General features: G+C 44.8%; 1 long non-coding RNA gene across 2 annotated transcripts; it reads right to left on the bottom strand.

Moving 5' to 3' along the window:
- Nucleotides 1–823: 823 nt before the first annotated feature.
- Nucleotides 824–14,496, bottom strand: LOC110742775. 2 transcript variants are annotated; one of them, XR_002520831.2, is made up of 4 exons: nt 13,728–14,496; nt 11,390–11,687; nt 1,189–1,360; nt 824–873 (listed from the first exon to the last, which is right to left on the bottom strand). It is a non-coding gene; the product is annotated as an uncharacterized LOC110742775 (long non-coding RNA). The 2 variants fall into 2 exon arrangements; XR_002520832.2 differs by lacking the exon at nt 11,390–11,687.
- Between the last annotated feature and the right edge of the window lie 2,294 nt (nt 14,497–16,790).

The following is a 16,790-nucleotide window of genomic DNA, read 5'->3' as shown; positions in this document are numbered from 1 at the left end:
ACGCTCCCCAGGTGCAATTTTGTTAAAAGCAGAGTTATGTCTGATTGTTGACTGAAAACTGCTCTCTTCCCTGAAGATAACCAGCTTGCACACCTGAGGGCCAAACCAACAAACACTGTCAGAGTGGATTCAGGGCAAACCAAATCTCTTCTCTTATGATACTGCAGAGTGAACAACTTAGCTCTGCACCATTCAACACAAGATTTCTGAGTGAGCTTGGAGGCCCTGCAAAAAGTGACGGCTGCCTTAAACAGGTTAAAGTTTGGGGAGAGGCCAAGAAAGCCAAATACTTCCAAAGCGAAGATCCAAACAGAGGTGAGAGCCTGGAGGAGCCCAGGAGGCAGAAACAATGATCCCTGATGGTAGGCACCTGGGGAAAGTGTCATGCTGTCAAGGCCTTGCGGGACCCTCTGTTAAAATACTAATCTGGGTTCAGTTCTTTTTATTCTCACCCACATCAAATCCTGGCTCATGACCCAGCTTCACACTTTCTGACCTTAGGGATTTGAGCTGGCTGAAAAGATTCTTCCTGGCTTTGGTCAAAACTAAATTCCTAGACAAGATTATGCCAAAGGCCTGGGAGATGAGAGGAGAAGGGGAAGGAAGGGAGGAAGAATCCAGAGCCAGGCAATCTAAGGAGCAGCTGCGGGGAATCAGAGGGTCTGGGGAACACCCAGAGTGGGAACCCAGGCACCCAACCCAGGCAACCTGCCCTGACCAGGATGCCTGTCTGTATTAGTCCATTTTCACACTGCTGACACAGACACACCCAAGACGGGGTAATTTATAAAGAAAAAGACTTTAATGGACTCACAGTTCCACGTGGCTGGGGAGGCCTCACAATCATGGCGGAAAATGAAAGGCACATCTTACCTGGCGGCAGACAAGAGAGAATGAGAGCCAAGCAAAAGGGAAAACTCCTTATCAAACCATCAGATCTCATGAGACTTATTCACTACTACAAGAACAGTGTGGGGGAACCTGTCCCCATGATTCAGTTATCTCCCACGAGGTCCCTCCCACAATAAGTGGGAATTATGGGAGCTGCAATTCAAGATATTTGGGTGGAGACCATATCACATAGACACGGCCCATCCACAGGGTCTAAAGGACCTAGTACCAAGGCGGTGTAAGGGTGAGAGACAGGGAGGGATGTCTGCAGGGATTGTTTCAGTTCACACTGTATACCTGGAAGTCCGATTTATCTGATCTTAAGGTAGCCATTCCAGTCTTCTATGCTTCCATGCTTAGGGTTTGCAGAATACATCACATCCTTTACCGTTTTGAGCCCATCCATGTCCTTATCTTTAAAGTGTGTCTCTTTGTAAACCTTTTTGTCATAATTAGACTGGGCCATGGGCTACAAAAAAATAAAAATAATAACATTTATTTGGTAGAAGAGGGATGTGGCATTTACAGGGCTGAGAAAGTCCCCAATAGTCATGAGTCTTTAACATCACTGGCGTAAACTAAGCATCTTCTTAATCAATGAGAAACCAAGATACAGGTGAGAAAGAATTAGAGCGCAGATTCGAAGTTGAGGTCATGGGGACAGCAGCTTCTGTGGCTCCTGGATACCCTGCGTGCCCAACCATGGGACTCATGTGAGAGCTTTTCAACTGGGAAGATGGTTTGAGAGTGTGTGTGTGTTTGTGTCCACCTGCCAGGTGGGCTTAGCCCCTGCACTGCCCGTTTCCCTAACAACAGGGCCACCAACCACGAAACCCCTCCCAGGGGCATGAACACTCTCCTGTGGCCTTTTGTCCACACCTACAAATGTCACATCACCACCCACAGTGAGAGACAGAGACCAAGAAATCCCTGCAAACATAGTTAAGAAATAGCTTTCATTCCCTGAGTTCAGTCGTTTTCAATCCAGCTGCACCTACCTGGGAAGATTTTTTAAGTGCCAATGCCCAGGTCACATCCCCAGGTGACTCTGCTTCTTTGATCTGATGGTGGAGTGAGGTATCTGTATTTTATTTTATTTTTTATTTTTTTGAGACTAACTCTCACTCTGTCGCCCAGGCTGGAGTGCAATGGCACAATCTTGGCTCACTGCAACCTCCACCTCCTGGGTTCAAGCAATTCTCCCAGCTCAGCCTCCTGAGTAGCTGGGATTACAGGCACCTGCCATCATGCGTGGCTAATTTTGGTGTTTTTGTGGAGACAGGGTTTCACCATGTTGGCCAGGCTGGTCTCGAACTCCTGACCTCAGGTGATCCTCCCACCTCGGCCTCCCAAAGTGCTGGGATTACAGGCATAAGCCATCATGCCCAGCCAGTATCTGTATTTTTGGAAGCAATTTCCACTTAAGTCAATATTTCTAAAGCCTGCCTAAGTACACTGAATGTGCAAACAAACCCCTTTTGCACGCTGAGAATATCCCAGAGGGGACCCAAGTAGAAAGCCACCCATTTTAAACAGTCAGGTCTATGTTATTCTGTGGCACGGCCAGTGACACCGGGGCTGGCTGCCTGCTGAGGACAACTCATGGAATGGAATGTGACCAGGCAGTCAGCACCCATCAAAGGCACCAGCCCGCTGGGGAATGGCATCTGACACTCCTGGTCCTGAGACTGCAATGGAGAGACCCATAGCCACAGAACACCCAACGGGAGCCCTGCTTGCCCCATGGGAAATAATTAGCCCTGATCTCTTTGCTTGATTTCTTCCCCCAGAGCAAATGTTTCAATGATCTCCACACTCCTCAATTCAGAGTCCATTGTCCAGCACGTTTGAGCCCCTCTATGAAAACAGGTTCCTATGTGGGTATAATGTAAATAAAACCATTGCCATCTGAAACGGTGTTTCTTGTTCAACCCTGCTTGCAAAAGCTTACTCAACCGGCAGAGATAAAAAGCAGTGCTTTTCAAAGTACAAAAACTACCCATTATCCCATTAGAAAGATGCTGGTTAGAGAGATGCCGGTGGAAGCTTCTGGCTTCAGGCACAACTATTGAGTTTGAAGCTCACTTTTTAAATGAAAAAAAAAAAAAATGCTCTTTTCTTCTTTGGGACTCACAGCAACTAGTTCATAGTGTGAAGCCACAAAACTAGACCTTTTAAAAATGATATTGTCCTAAGACTAGGAGGTTGGAAGAGACAAGAAGGTTTTCATTTAAAGAATGAGAGTTTTTTCTGGCCCTTTGGCCAAACTGAATCCCATCCACTTGTCCAATCCAAGATCCTCTTCCTGGATTCACAATCTCCAGATGGGAACTTGCTAGATTTCATTCATTAAAACCAAGGCTCCCGCTTGCAGGCACAAGTTCCCATCTGCTGCCACATCTTTGCAGTATCAGCTCAGCCTTTCCTCTTCTGGCACCAGTTTATGGGCTCCTGTAGAACCAGAGGTAGGTGTATGACAGGGGTTTTGTGCCTCGAGTGAAAAACTTCCCTAGACAAGCATGCCATTCCACATCCATTTTCTGCAGACATTTCAACACAAAAATGATTGAGGTGGGAGGTGGAAGCATGGGGGAAGACTGTCGGATTATGCAGGGATCTTGTGGCTGCCAAAACCCAAAACATACTTCCCTGCTGCTTATAAACAGCAGTAGAAGGTCACAGCCACCTCTGTCCGAACTTCTGTCTGCTTGATAAGAGCAGTTGAAGATGTATAAACATTGCTTCTTCCATCTTCCACTCACTTTCAATGAAATACTACTTAAATACAATCAGGACGACACATCTTCAATATTTAACAGCTTGACTATGGCCCTGGCCTGCCAGAGTGGATATTGTGAAGACCAGAGCAGGTGGGGGAGAACATTGCATTTCTTCTGAACCCCGAAGCGGGGGTGGCTTCGCAAAACAGAAAGCCTTGCAAGTAAACAGACTGAGTAATCACCTAGGATAAGTGGCACCAGTCTTAACACATTGCATGGCCTTAGATTTTACATCAGCCAACAAAGATAATGAAATTTCTGCCTTCTCTTATACAGACATTCTACTGGCCCCATATCCTTGTCCCACTCAACATGCAATTGTTTGGAGGATAATTTTGCCCTTGAGGATCCATTCTCTGGATTCGCTATCTCCAGGTGGGAACATGCTAGGTTTCTTAGCACTTTGCTACAATATTTTCTGTAGTTGGAACTTACAGTATGGAATTTGAAGAACAGAATAATAGTAGTAGCTCCTCTGCACACCCAGATACTCAGAGGCAGATTTTTCTGCATGAAGGGGGACTTGCTATCATGATCTTGGACATTAAGGACACTTTAAAAGTAAGCTAGCACTGTCCTCCATGGCTGGCTGCTCTGTGGACACCCTGGGGAAGAAGTACATATTAAGAAATGATTAGACCTGGATTCTGACCTTCATCCTGAAGTGTGTAGTCTGTATGTGTGTGTGCGTGTGTGTGCATGCACGAGCATATGTGTGGCTATGTGTGCATGTACACACATGCGTGTTCATTCTCTAGGTCTTGTTCTCCCTCATCTGTCAAATAGCAATGATATTACCTGACCCATCTACTTCACAGGATTGCCTGGTAGATCAAAAAAGAAATGGATGTATTAGGGTTTGTATTAGTCCAATCTCACACTGCTATAAAGAACCACCTGAGACTGGGTAATTTATAAAGGACAGAGGTTTAATTGACTCACAGTTCTGCATGGCTGGGGAGGCCTCAGGAAACTTACAATCATAGAGGAAGGCGAAGGAGAAGGAGAAGCAAGGCACCTTCTTCACAAGGCCACAAGGCAGCAGGAAGGAGAAGTGCAGAGCAAAGCGGGAAGAGCCCCTTATAAAACCATCAGATCTCGTGAGAACTCACTCACTCTCATGAGAAGAGCACAGTGGAAACTGCTCCCATGATGCAATTACCTCCACCTGGTCCCTCCTCGACACAAGGGGATTATGAGGATTATGGGATTTACAATTCAAGATGAGATTCGAATGAGGACACAAAGCCTAACCGTATCAGGGTTCTTCCAAGGAGACAGGATGCGTATAGAGAGATCTATTAGAAGGAATTGGCTCACAGAATTACAGAGGCTGCTAAGTCCCCAAATCTGCAGGGTGAGTCAGTAAGCGAAAGCCAAGAGAACCGATGGTGCACTTCCAGTCTGGGTCCAAAGGCCTGAGAACCAAGAGAGCTGATGTTATAAACTTCAATCTGAAGCCTGGCAGGTTGAAGACATAGGAAGAGCTGATGTTTCTATTCAAGTCCAAAGGCAGGAAAAAGTTGATGTCCTAGTTTGAATGCAGTCAAGCAGACGAAATTTCCTCCTACTGAGGGAGGGTTGGCCTTTTTGTTCCGTTCAGGCTTTCAATGGATTGGATGAGGCCTGGCCACATCAGGGAGGGCCATCTGCTTTACTCAGTCTACTAATTTAAATGTTAATCTCAACCAAAACACCCTCACAAAAACACTCAGAATAATGTTTGACCAAATATCTGGGTACCCTGGGCCCAGTCAAGTTGACACATAAAATCAAATCATCACAATGGAGTCAGAGGCAGCACTGAGTACTGGAAAAAACACCATTTCTGGAGGTCAACAGCCCAAGGTCAAGTTCCAGTTCTCTTACTTCCTAGTTGTGTGATCTGCAGGTTACTCGAACTTTCTGAAGCTGCCTCAGTTGCCTCATCAGTAGAATAAGGATGACAGAAGAATCAGTGTCTGACACATAGCAGGTACCAAAGCATTGGCTGTTTTGGATGCAAAAAGTACTTTTCAATGGTTCCATTTGCCCTTTATTTACATCATTATTTTAGACAAAAGGGGCTGTCAGACACAGAAAATACACAGGAAGAAAAAAGGAGGCATTACTATCAACAAAGAAAAATAATGACCCAGCAAGTGATGTAGACCTTATTTATACAACCTACTCTTAAGTTAGTATACCAGGATCTGTGGACCTTGGAGAGATGTCAGAACTGCTAGACTGTGTGGCTCAGCTCCTCAACGTGAAACTCCTTCTTTACTTTCCCGGGGGCCCGTGGATGCATATTTGCCTTGGAACCTAATGGTGGGGTGGCTGTGGCCCTTGCAGAATGTGGGCATGTTTCACATTATATGCATGCGTGCTAGAGGGGAGTGAAACCGAGTCCATTTGGGACCTGGCACTGTCATCCACCAAAAAAGGAAAAAATATTTTCCCATCTAGAATCAAAGTAGAAAACCACTCTCACAGTTGGTTTAGGTTTTAAAGGCACACCAATGGTTGAAAAATGGCTTGTGGGTCCAGACAAGACTTGAGCCAACCAACACTTCATTACAGTGCTGGTTCCCCTTCCAAAGTCCTGCTGCAGCACGTGGGCGGTGTGAGCATCCCTCTGGCAGCTGAACTGCACCCAGAGAAGGGAATCGTGGCTAGAGGAGACCTAGATGGTACAGCAAGAAACAGAGGCTGGGCTGGCCAGACGAGACTGCTGGGGGCCAGCGTATAGCTCTCACAGAGTGTGAGATATTTGGGGTTTGGCAAACCCGAAGAAGCAGGCTGCCAAGTCCCACAGCTCCCTCTCCCCCTGGTGTATTTCAAAGGAAATTAAATCCACATGTTTCTGATTTGCTGACACTTCAGGCTCATCCAAAGGTGGTTTTGCAAGAGTGGTTTGGACACAAGGAGCCCAGAGAAACCCTAATTATTATTGTTATTTTTCATTTTGAAATGCAGACCTGTACACTTACATAATCCACACCATTCCTACAAAATCAGACCCCAGTTTTGCCTTACCAAAACTTTTTGTCCCGGGCCCACCGGTGACAGGTCATTGAAGTCAACTGGAGAAGAGAAACGATGACTTTAACATCCAACCTAGAAATCCGCCTTGAAAATAGCACCTAAGAAATGCCAAGGCTGGCATTCAAAAGCAAAAGCACTGTATGGATTGGGTCTATGGATCTCATAATTTCCTTAGACTCTGGGCCAAGGGGCAAAAACCTAAATTCAAGATGGTAGGTCCTGGATGTGGGGTCTGAGGTGCAAGGATATGGAGCTCAGAACCTCAAGAGGAAGGAGCCATGACAAAAGTGTTCTCTAGAATGTTCTAAAATGACCAGCCGTATCTGCGAATGAAACTCTGACAAGCTGCGACCAAAATTCTGCTTCAGGGACAGATAATCTAATTATACACTTAGAAATAATTTCGCACTTTTGGATGTGACCTGTGACCTCCCCAAGCCCAGCCACATGCAAACAATTGGCCAGAGAGATCAGGGACCAAAGAGCCCCCGTCTTCTGACCCAGGAGTGAACCGTTTCCATTCCTCCCATCCCTCTCCCATTTAAAGCTTTTCCATTCACTTCAAGCGGCCTCCTCTCCTGCCATGAGTGAGTTCTCCCGACAGAAGCGGTGGCTTTGTCCTGGTGCATGGCAGTGTGCTCTACACACTCAATAAACGAGCATTGAAGGCTGAGAAAACGAATTGGAAAACAACCTCCCCCAGTCACTCTCTGCTCCTAGGTTGGACTTTTCAAGCTCCTGCTCCCCTGGTCCTCAAACCTTCACATTTGTTCTCCATTTCTCCTGCCCTTTTAAAATCCAGGTAGCAGCCCAGCGTTGTGCCTCACACCTATACTCCCAGCACTTTTGGGAGGCTGAGGTGGGTGGATCCCTTGAGCCCAGGAGTTTGAGACCAGCCTGGGCAACATGATGAAACCCTGTCTCTACAAAAAATACAAAAATTAGCCAGGCACAGTGGTGTGTGCCTGTGGTTCCAGCTACCTGGGAGGCTGAGATAGGAGGACCGCTTGAGCCTATGAAGGTCAAGGCTACAGTGAGTCATGACTGCATCATTGCACTCCAGCCTCTGGGCAACAGAATGAGATCCTGTCTCAAAACGAAGAAAACAAAATTTAGGTAGCCCTTTCTTCTCAGGTCTCAGCTGAGATGTCCCATCCTAGGAAGGCTGCTTCTTTTTAGCCTGGCTTGGGATGCCTGCCCTCCACCCATATTGAGTTTCCCTCCCTTCCAGGTATGTGTACATAGATACATATTCACGTTTAGCTAATGAAGTACAAGGTCACCTGCACAGGCTGCCTGCCCACCAGACTGCTGGCCCCTTGAGCCCAGGAACCAGGGCCATCTCTGTCACCCTCTTCTCAGAGCTTGGCACCGAGGAGGTGGGAAATTGGTACTGGTCCTCTAACCGGCTTTGCTCCCTAACCCTGCAACCAGCCTTTGCCATCAAGACGGCTCATTTCTGTGAACTGTACAAACCTTGAGTCATTAGAGTCTCATCAGACGCTTCGAGACTAGTGCTCACGTGAGTTAGTTTGCTAGGGCCGCCGTGACAAAGTGCCAAAGGCAGGGTGGCTTAAACAACAGATGTTTATTGCTGAACAGTTCTGGAGGCCAGAAGTATGAGATTAAGGTGTTGGCAGGGTTTGTTCTGAGGGCTCTGGGAGAGAATCTGTTCCAGGCCCCTCCGTTAACTTCTGGGGGTCGCTGGCAATCCTCAGGTTCCTTGGCTTATACAAACATTGCCCCAGACTCTGCCTTCCACCTTCATATCGTGCCCTCCCTGCGACTGTGTCCAAAATTCCCCCCATTTTAAAAGCCACCAGTCATCCCGGATTAGGGCTCACCCTAATGGCCTCATCTTAACTGGATCATCTGCAAAGACCCCACTTCCAAATAAGGTCCCATTTGCAGATACTGGGGGTCAGGACTTCAACGTCTTTGTTGAGGGAGGCAAAATTCAACCTGTAACTCCTCAACCTTTAATACCACTCCTCCAGTAAAGAAAAAAAATATTTTAAACCAGCTTCAAATTCTCATTGAAATAAAGTAACCATTTAATTTATTGCCCAAACTGGAACATTTTTTGAGCATAAAAGAGAGTGCTACTGATAATTTTGTAGGGAAAACGGGCCGCCGAGTCTGGGCCACATGGCCACCCTCTGTGGCTACATTCATTTCTCAGCGCTTCCCATGCTAGGATGTGGTTTTATCTTCACTGCAAATCCCTCTTTGTTTGTGTTCCCCAGCAGGTCCAGTGTGTTTTATACACAGTCGCAGCGAAACCAAGGGATTAGCTGTATTCCGGCTGTAGTTAATTCACTGTTTCCAGCTAAATGCAAGCCCAATCTCAGCAATTAATGTGGCCAGATCAAATCAGGTTCTCTTTACACCTGTTCCCCTGCTTAATTAGGTTCTCATTTCCCAGGGGGACTCAAAGGCACTGAGAACCGTTATCTCAACCCTGGATTAGGAAGGCAGCATCAGATCCCCAGACATCACCATCATGCACAGGCGATGTCCCTGAGACAGCTCCAGCCCTTGCGTGTCTTAGAAATGTGTCTTGACAACTGTGATGCCCCCAGCATGGCCGAGGGAACGAGTCCCTTTTTTGTTAGAGACTTCCTTTCATGTCCTCCCAAGGGAAGGACGTGTTCCCAGCGGTGCTCCTTTCTGAGGTAATTGTTGGACAGGAGTCAGCCAGTTAAGCCTGCCCACCTAATTAACAGAGTCTGTTATGATTTATCAAAATAATGAGATAGGGAACAAAGATACTGCTTCACCCCCAACCCACCCGCCTGATATTTTGGCCTCTTTTCTTCCTTTTGGAAGATGACCCAATATTAATGAGAAATGAGTCACTTATTGTTGGGGTGCAAATAGAGAGATAAATGACATCAGTAATTAAGTCTCAAGCCCTCTTTGGTATAATGGAGCCATTTGTCAGGCAATATTATTCAATTAATTAATTCCATTAGGGCTACCACACTTCTCCAAACCCAGCCATTCAACTGTCAGCTCCCATCATTTGTATGATACAAAAATAGAATGGTTAATAAATGCACCATGAAACCCAAAAGAAAGTATTTTCGCCATCACAAGAAAGCTCACTAGAAGTGCGAGATTTGTGAACGCGTGAGGCGCTCACGGCCAGCCGCAAACCTCCTCCCATCGCGGACTGAAATGTATCTGGTTATTTCTCAGTTCAAATCTCTAGGAAGAAAAAGGGAGTTGGTCCAGCTCAGCTCATCTTCTTGTGCCCTATCAGTAACCAGGGAGAGGAAAGGAGTCGGGTGACATGAAATGGAACTGCGTAAGGGACAAGGGCAGGCAAATACAGTGGGAGGGAAGGTTTCCAGAACAGCAGCTCCCAGCCCATGTGCTCCCCATAGGTCTGCTTTCTTTCCTGTCTTGCCAAGTAGAGGAGAATCCTAACCTTGGTCTATGCCCATCCACCTCTCATTGCTCACAACTCATGTTACTTTTGTCTCCACTGATGCCCATATTAATTAATAAATACACCTTCATTCTCTCTAATTACATTACTCTTTCTGTTCGCCTTTTCAACCCTTGCCAATTGGTCTCAGAATTCTTTACCTCCCTCCTAGTGGCAAATTTGCCTTCAGAATAAAGAAAGGTAACAGTCCAGAACCACAGTTAAGGAAAGTCTGCCTAAATGAATGAGTATCATCATATTCTAGAGAAAAGCCAGAAACGCCTTATGAATCTTGACATATCCCAATTTACCTCTTAATCCATCTCCAAATCAACCTTTTCCTTTGACCAGCAATATCAGCATACATAAAACACCATCTCCGTGTTTCACTTATTGTTCTGTTCTGCTTTGATTAGGTACTAATACTCCAGGAGCACTGAGATCTGCTCATTTTCATTGTGACGCAGCAGTATTTCAGCCAAGTTCGGAATTAAATATGCCTTTATGTGCTGGCATAAAAAGCTATCTACCATTCCTAGGAAAACAGCTTCTATTCCAAACAGCTGAGTTCCAAAGTCCAGAACATAATCTATTTGTAAGCTGTGTGGCTGCCTACACAGTTCCAGCCCCTTTTCTCTCACCTCCCAGCTAATTAAGTAATCTTTTGTTTCCTGAGCCCATTCTGTGGACAGGAGTGTAAATCAATCAACAGTGAAGGCCTCCAAAGCCTGCAAGCCAGGATGAGCAGGAACATTGCCAGGGGCAATGGTTCCCAAACTTCAGCCAGCATCAGAGTCGCCTGGAAGATCTGTCACAACAGATTGCCAAAGATCTGGGGTGCAACCCAAGAACTGGCATTTCTAACCTTCCTCCTAGTGGAAAATTTGCCTTCAGAAAAAGATGGCCTAATCCAGGGAAGAACCAGGCCTAGGGTATATGGGATAGAGGTATGGGGAGGTAACTAGATGTTCAGAATCCTCAGCAGCCACCCCCATAACCTAGCTGGTCCAAAACCCACCCTCCCCTGGGACGGATCATGACAGAGTAAACAGCCCTCGTTGGTCTCCTCTGCCTTAATCTGTAGGCATAGATTACACCCTAGCTGAGATCAACAATTGCCTTGGAATAGGTCAACATCATGTCCCATTTTATCATTAAACCTACAAATGGTACAGACAACTCACAAGATTTGGTGATTTCTGAATGTTTGTGAAAATATTTTGTTTTCTTTGCTGCTTCTTGTTGATGTCACACATACCCAAAGACATTCCACGAGTTTAATAAGGCTTGGGCATCTTCTCCCACTGTTCTTCGTGGAAGACTCAGATTCTCATCCATTTCAGAGACGGATGGGGGACCTTGACGGTTTTAATTCTGTGCACCATGATTGCAAGGGTCATCTGGTCCAGCATTTCCCAAACTTCTCTTGAGTCCCATTCACAGAGATATGCAATCCAACCAATCCCTTAGCAGTTTGTGTTCGTGTCTTCACGTAGGTGTGTCGTTTTAGTGTCTTGGCCTGGGTTCCCCTCAGAAGGCACAGCCTGCAACAAGGGCTTTGTAAAGGAAGATTGGTTTGGAGAGTGATCTCAGCAGACAGGAGTCGGGGCCTGAGGGTGTGAAGCAGGGAAGAAGGGAAAGAAGGTGGTGACCTGATCCATCTCATCTGGGAGGATTCTCTGAATTTGCAGCCTAGGGGAAGAAAAAAGGGAGCACTGATTTACAGACTCCCATCCCCTTTTGGCCAAGAGTTTCCTCATAGAGTGATGATTGCCTTATACTTCCAGGTTGCGCAAGCCTCAATACCAGGATACTGTATCAGAGAGGCCCAGGGCAGAAAGGGAGACACACAGTGCAGCTGAAACAAGGCACCTGCTGGTTATACCTGTTTTAAGCTGGCTGCCCCAGCAATGGCTGGTGTGGAAGATGGGTCAGAAGGTGAGAGATATACACAGCAGATGTCCAGTATAGTGTGTATGCAAAAGTAGAAAATGATAGTCAAAATATTTTCTATTTCATCAACATAAATTTCATGTTAGCTATAATCTTTAATCAGTATATTTAAACTTTTAATCAAATGTGGAGATTAACATCAAGTTTCAAGAGTGTGTGGCTAAAACCCATAAATCTTACGATGTGCCTACATGCCTCATTTCTAGAACCTTCTACCATTTCTGTGTCCACAAGATCCAGGAAACAGTGACTACACAATACATTTTAAGATAACCATTTCTGGGCCACCAGACACAAGGAGGATGTCAATAAAAGAGTTATTTTGTGTCAGTTGTTGGGTGCTCAGATTAAAATAAAAATTGAAATTAACCAGGAATTGAGGCATCAAAAATTGCTTTCATGACCTCATGTCTGAAATTCTTATATTTTGTGCTTAAAATATCAGCTAGCTGCTATTTGTAATCACTTCTTTACAACCATTTGTTCTCTATAAATGAAAACCAAAATTAGACATAACAGTCCCTGTCTTTTTCTTTTTCTGTAACACTGGGTTTCTGAGGTCCAGGGGCAGACTTTGACGAGACAAAGGCCATCTTCAGATAAAGTGAAGATTATCATGAGGCAATTTACTGAATTATTAACATGAATTTCAACATCTGTGTTGCTAATGCTTCTAGACTTTAACAAATGAACCATTCAGGATATGGGCCAAAGAACATATGGCTAAGAATAAAGACCATTTGAAACCGCACAGGAGTTAGCATCTTTGGGGGCTCAGCACACAGTGAAATTGACTGAGGCCAAATCACGAGCATGCTCAGTTGAGCAGCCCCACTGCCGCGCATGCGTACATGGGGCGCACTCAGGGGCTCTGGAATCAGAACTGAGATGAAGCAGGGAGGTATTTAAATATTTCGTAAAAAATGTTTTATCATTTGAAATTTTCAAAAATGTGCAAAAGTACAGAAAGTAGTATAATGAGCCCTCAAATATCTCACCCAGCTCAAACAACTATCATGGCTAATCTTCAATACTTTTTAAAAAAAATTTAATCAGGCATCCGTTTTGCTCCTAAAGACAGGAAACCCGGGAAGATTTCATGACCCTCTGAGGGTTTGTGACCTGCTGTCTCTTTGGTTCACTGACCTTATTCAATCCTCTCTTTATACAAGGGAATGCTATGCTTCTCCCATTCTCTGGCTATTTCTCATGCTCGTAGCAAATTAAGTGGACTCTGTCTATGATTTCAGCAATGGTGACATATAATCCCAGTGTTAAATGATGGAATTTTCCAATGCACAAGCAGCAGAAAGTGAACAGAGGAAACATTGCCATGAGCAGAGGCTCCTCAACACAGTATCTCCGACTGTGCTACAAAGCCACCCAGCGTGTGGATGAAAAGTGAAAAAAAATCTGACAATTGAGTGATTGTTCTCTCTCTCCAAGCAATCCTACTATTTCTAACCCTTCCATGGGCTGCACTGGCAGCATGCAGACATTGCCTAGGTCTTCCTGCAGGGGCCGGCGAGCCCGTTGTTTTCCAGCAGACCAAGATCTGACACCAGGATTGCAGTCATCAGAACCTTTCCCCCACCTCCCCCGACACCAAAACGAAGAGGGAGCTGAGCAGGGCAGCTACTCACCTTGTCTCATTTGTTCACAAAGAATCCAAAGCCAGCAACATGGATCAGCTTCTTGCTTTTTGTCCAACTACTTGCCTACAACTCTAGAAAAACAACAGAGGTCTGCCAAGAATCTGCAGTCCCTTCAATCTCAAAATAATGACTAGCCTATCCAGTGTTTCCATCCAAGGAATTGTTGGTTCCTACACAAGAAAACCCTTTGGGGGGGTGAGAGTCAGGAGTCCAAGAAAGGCATGTGGTTATTTTAGCCCCTTTCTGGACCCCATCTGCACTTTGGAAAGAAAGGAAAATCTATTTTTGACATTGGCTATTCAGCTTTCAAATAACATCAGCCGTTAAGGCATATCTAATTTAAATGCTGATTCAAAGTTTTGCTTAACATTAAGGCGACTTTTTGGTCTCCTTCTGCTTCCTCCTGCCTCAAGCACAAACACAGCTTCACATTCACATTCTGTTTTCTTGGCAAATATGAGCTACAGTTTTGGAATACGTTAGAGAATTAATGCCTCCATTGTCATATGACAACTTCCATCTTTTTAAAAATAATAATATACCACAGTGATCAAGTGGAAAGCTTCATTTTTTCATTCAGATTACAGCACTTGTAAGACTGGCCACTGCATTCAATACAATTTGTCATTGAAGAAGGAATTATGTGGTCATGAGATATGAGAGGAAAATGAAATACAGCAGGGTTGGGGAAGGGAGAGCATTAGGATAAACAGCTAATGCATGTGGGGCTTAATACTTAGGTGATGGGTTGATACATGCAACAAACCACCATTGGCACATGTTTACCTATGTAAGGAATCTGCACGCCCTGTACATGTATCCCTGAACTTAAAAATTCAGTTAAATTAAATTTTTAAAAAAGAAAAAGAAAATGAAACACAACAGGGTCAGGGGGAAAGAATGGAAAGGACATGGTAGTTTTGGAATATTACGTTAGGCACAGGAGTCGTTATACATCAACCTTGAGACTAAAAAGGCAGGGAACAAACATGAAGTTCACTGGGACTTTGCAAAAACTAAGAAGCATTGTAGTGTCAGTGACAACGCCACATCTGCATCCAGCCTCCAGAGTGGCTTCCCCTCACCGCTCCTTGCTTGAAGAGAAAGCCAAGAATTTGCATTTCATTGTTTTAAAGAGAAAAAACAAACAAACTAGACTTCTAATAGCCATGAAAGCATTTGCAATCCAGAGTTCAGCTTGTCATTTAGTTAAAACAGAAAGCCGCGCTATTTTACCAAAATGATTCCTAACATGAAAGGATGGAGTTGTTTTTGCCTTTAACTCATTTCAAAGGCAAAGAAAATTGCTCTTCTTCAAAGCCTTTGGTTGGAATTGTTCATCCAAAATAAAATAAAGTTAGAAAAACAGAGCAGCTCGCCCTGCCCTCATCCCTGCTTAGTAAACACCCACCTTCTCCCAGCTGGAACCTTTGGTGGACGCTTGGTTGTGCCACTACCTGATCTTCTAGCTGTCGATGGACACTTCTTACCCCGGATAGCTACCCTGACCTATCAATTGAGGTCCCGAAGGACTTCAAGTAGGTGTTTAACTGGTGGTGTTGAGTAACTGCATTTAAGAATTATAAGACTTTAGTTGTACTATTGAATTAATCTCTTTTTATGAAAATAAGAGAGATGAGAGCGAAAGAAAATAAAAGCCACAGTGGATGGTTAAGTATCAGACTTCATTAGACATGGAAATAGTAATAAAAATATTAAACTACAAGGAAACTTGAGTTAGAATCCCCACAGGGAGACGAACTGTACTAGTATGCTGGCGTCTGCCCATTATAGGACTCCAAGGCTCATATCCCGTGAAACCCCTCAGTCCTGGGCAAACCTAGGGACAGGTGATCGCCCTACAGGCTGCCAGTGACTCTTAGAGACAAACATCCAAGTGTTGACTTAGTTGGAAATCAGAAGGCTCATCACAAATGCTCATGTACATCCTGTACCCGCCTCACTGTGAGGCTCCATCTCAGCCTCCTGTTTATTTCCTTCCTTGCACTTAAAATAACATGAACATTGTCCTGTTTATTCCTTTATTGTCTGTTCTCCTTACTCAGTGTGAGCTCCATGTGGGCAGGGGAGTCAGCCTGTTTCCCACTGAAGCCCTAGAACGTTCCCCAGCAGACAAAGGATGTCCCAAAAACGTGTCATAAGTGCAGAACTCTCCCTACCAAATTACTGAATTGGACAGAATTACTGTATTCTATGGATTTTAAGAGGCACAGTTTTTCACAGGCTAACATCGCTGAGATCCAGATGCATCTTAATCAGTAGCATCTTTCAAAAGCCATCGGCCATGTGCATCCACCCACCTGTAGCTGTTCACATTGTCACCACTTTGATTGAGATCTGTGCATTTGTTAGTTTAACCTCAGAGTTTAACTGCTGTGTAGGAATCTCCCCAAAGAAATTTCACTATGATTCAGCACTGAAATAACAAACTATTTTGTAGTCAGAAAGGTACAGAAACCAAGCAGTAGGATCCAAAGGTGGTATTAGTGAACGACATTTATCACAGAAGGAATGATCATGAGTCCATATTTTCTGGCAAAGAAACAACCAACGGCACCAGAAACCTCGCAAAGGAAGATACCCACCAGTGGGACACGCTGCGTTACTTTCTATTGCCGAGTTATTTGTTTCATTGCCAAATCTCTAGAAGAGATGAAGATTAATTTAAAAGGAATCTGATGTCATTGATTCATATGTCATTCAGGACTGTCATTAAAGGCATCTGTCACAGTGTGTTGGCAGTGTTTTTCCTCTCCTATTGGTATATAAAATAATGGCTGGTCTTACCATCAAGGCATTGTAGACTGGACTTGATGAAATAGGATACTGTAGGTTTTCCCAATCTTTTATTCAGGTCTATATAACAGACTGCCCAGAGACCATCAAGGAGATTGCTGGCACATGGCAGGGTCAGTAGTGTAGCAACTCATTCGGTCTCTACAACTTTCCCAGAACCTTCTGGTGACTGAGTTTTCTATGGGCCCCTACTCCTGGTGAGGGATGAGACAAAGGGCCTCTGGCTCTAATACC

This window comes from Papio anubis, chromosome 4, assembly GCF_008728515.1.
Source record: "Papio anubis isolate 15944 chromosome 4, Panubis1.0, whole genome shotgun sequence".
In the NCBI taxonomy this organism is placed as follows: Eukaryota; Metazoa; Chordata; class Mammalia; order Primates; family Cercopithecidae; genus Papio; species Papio anubis.
The sequence above is the reverse complement of the archived record's forward strand: the minus strand, read 5'-3'. Positions and strand labels throughout refer to the sequence as shown.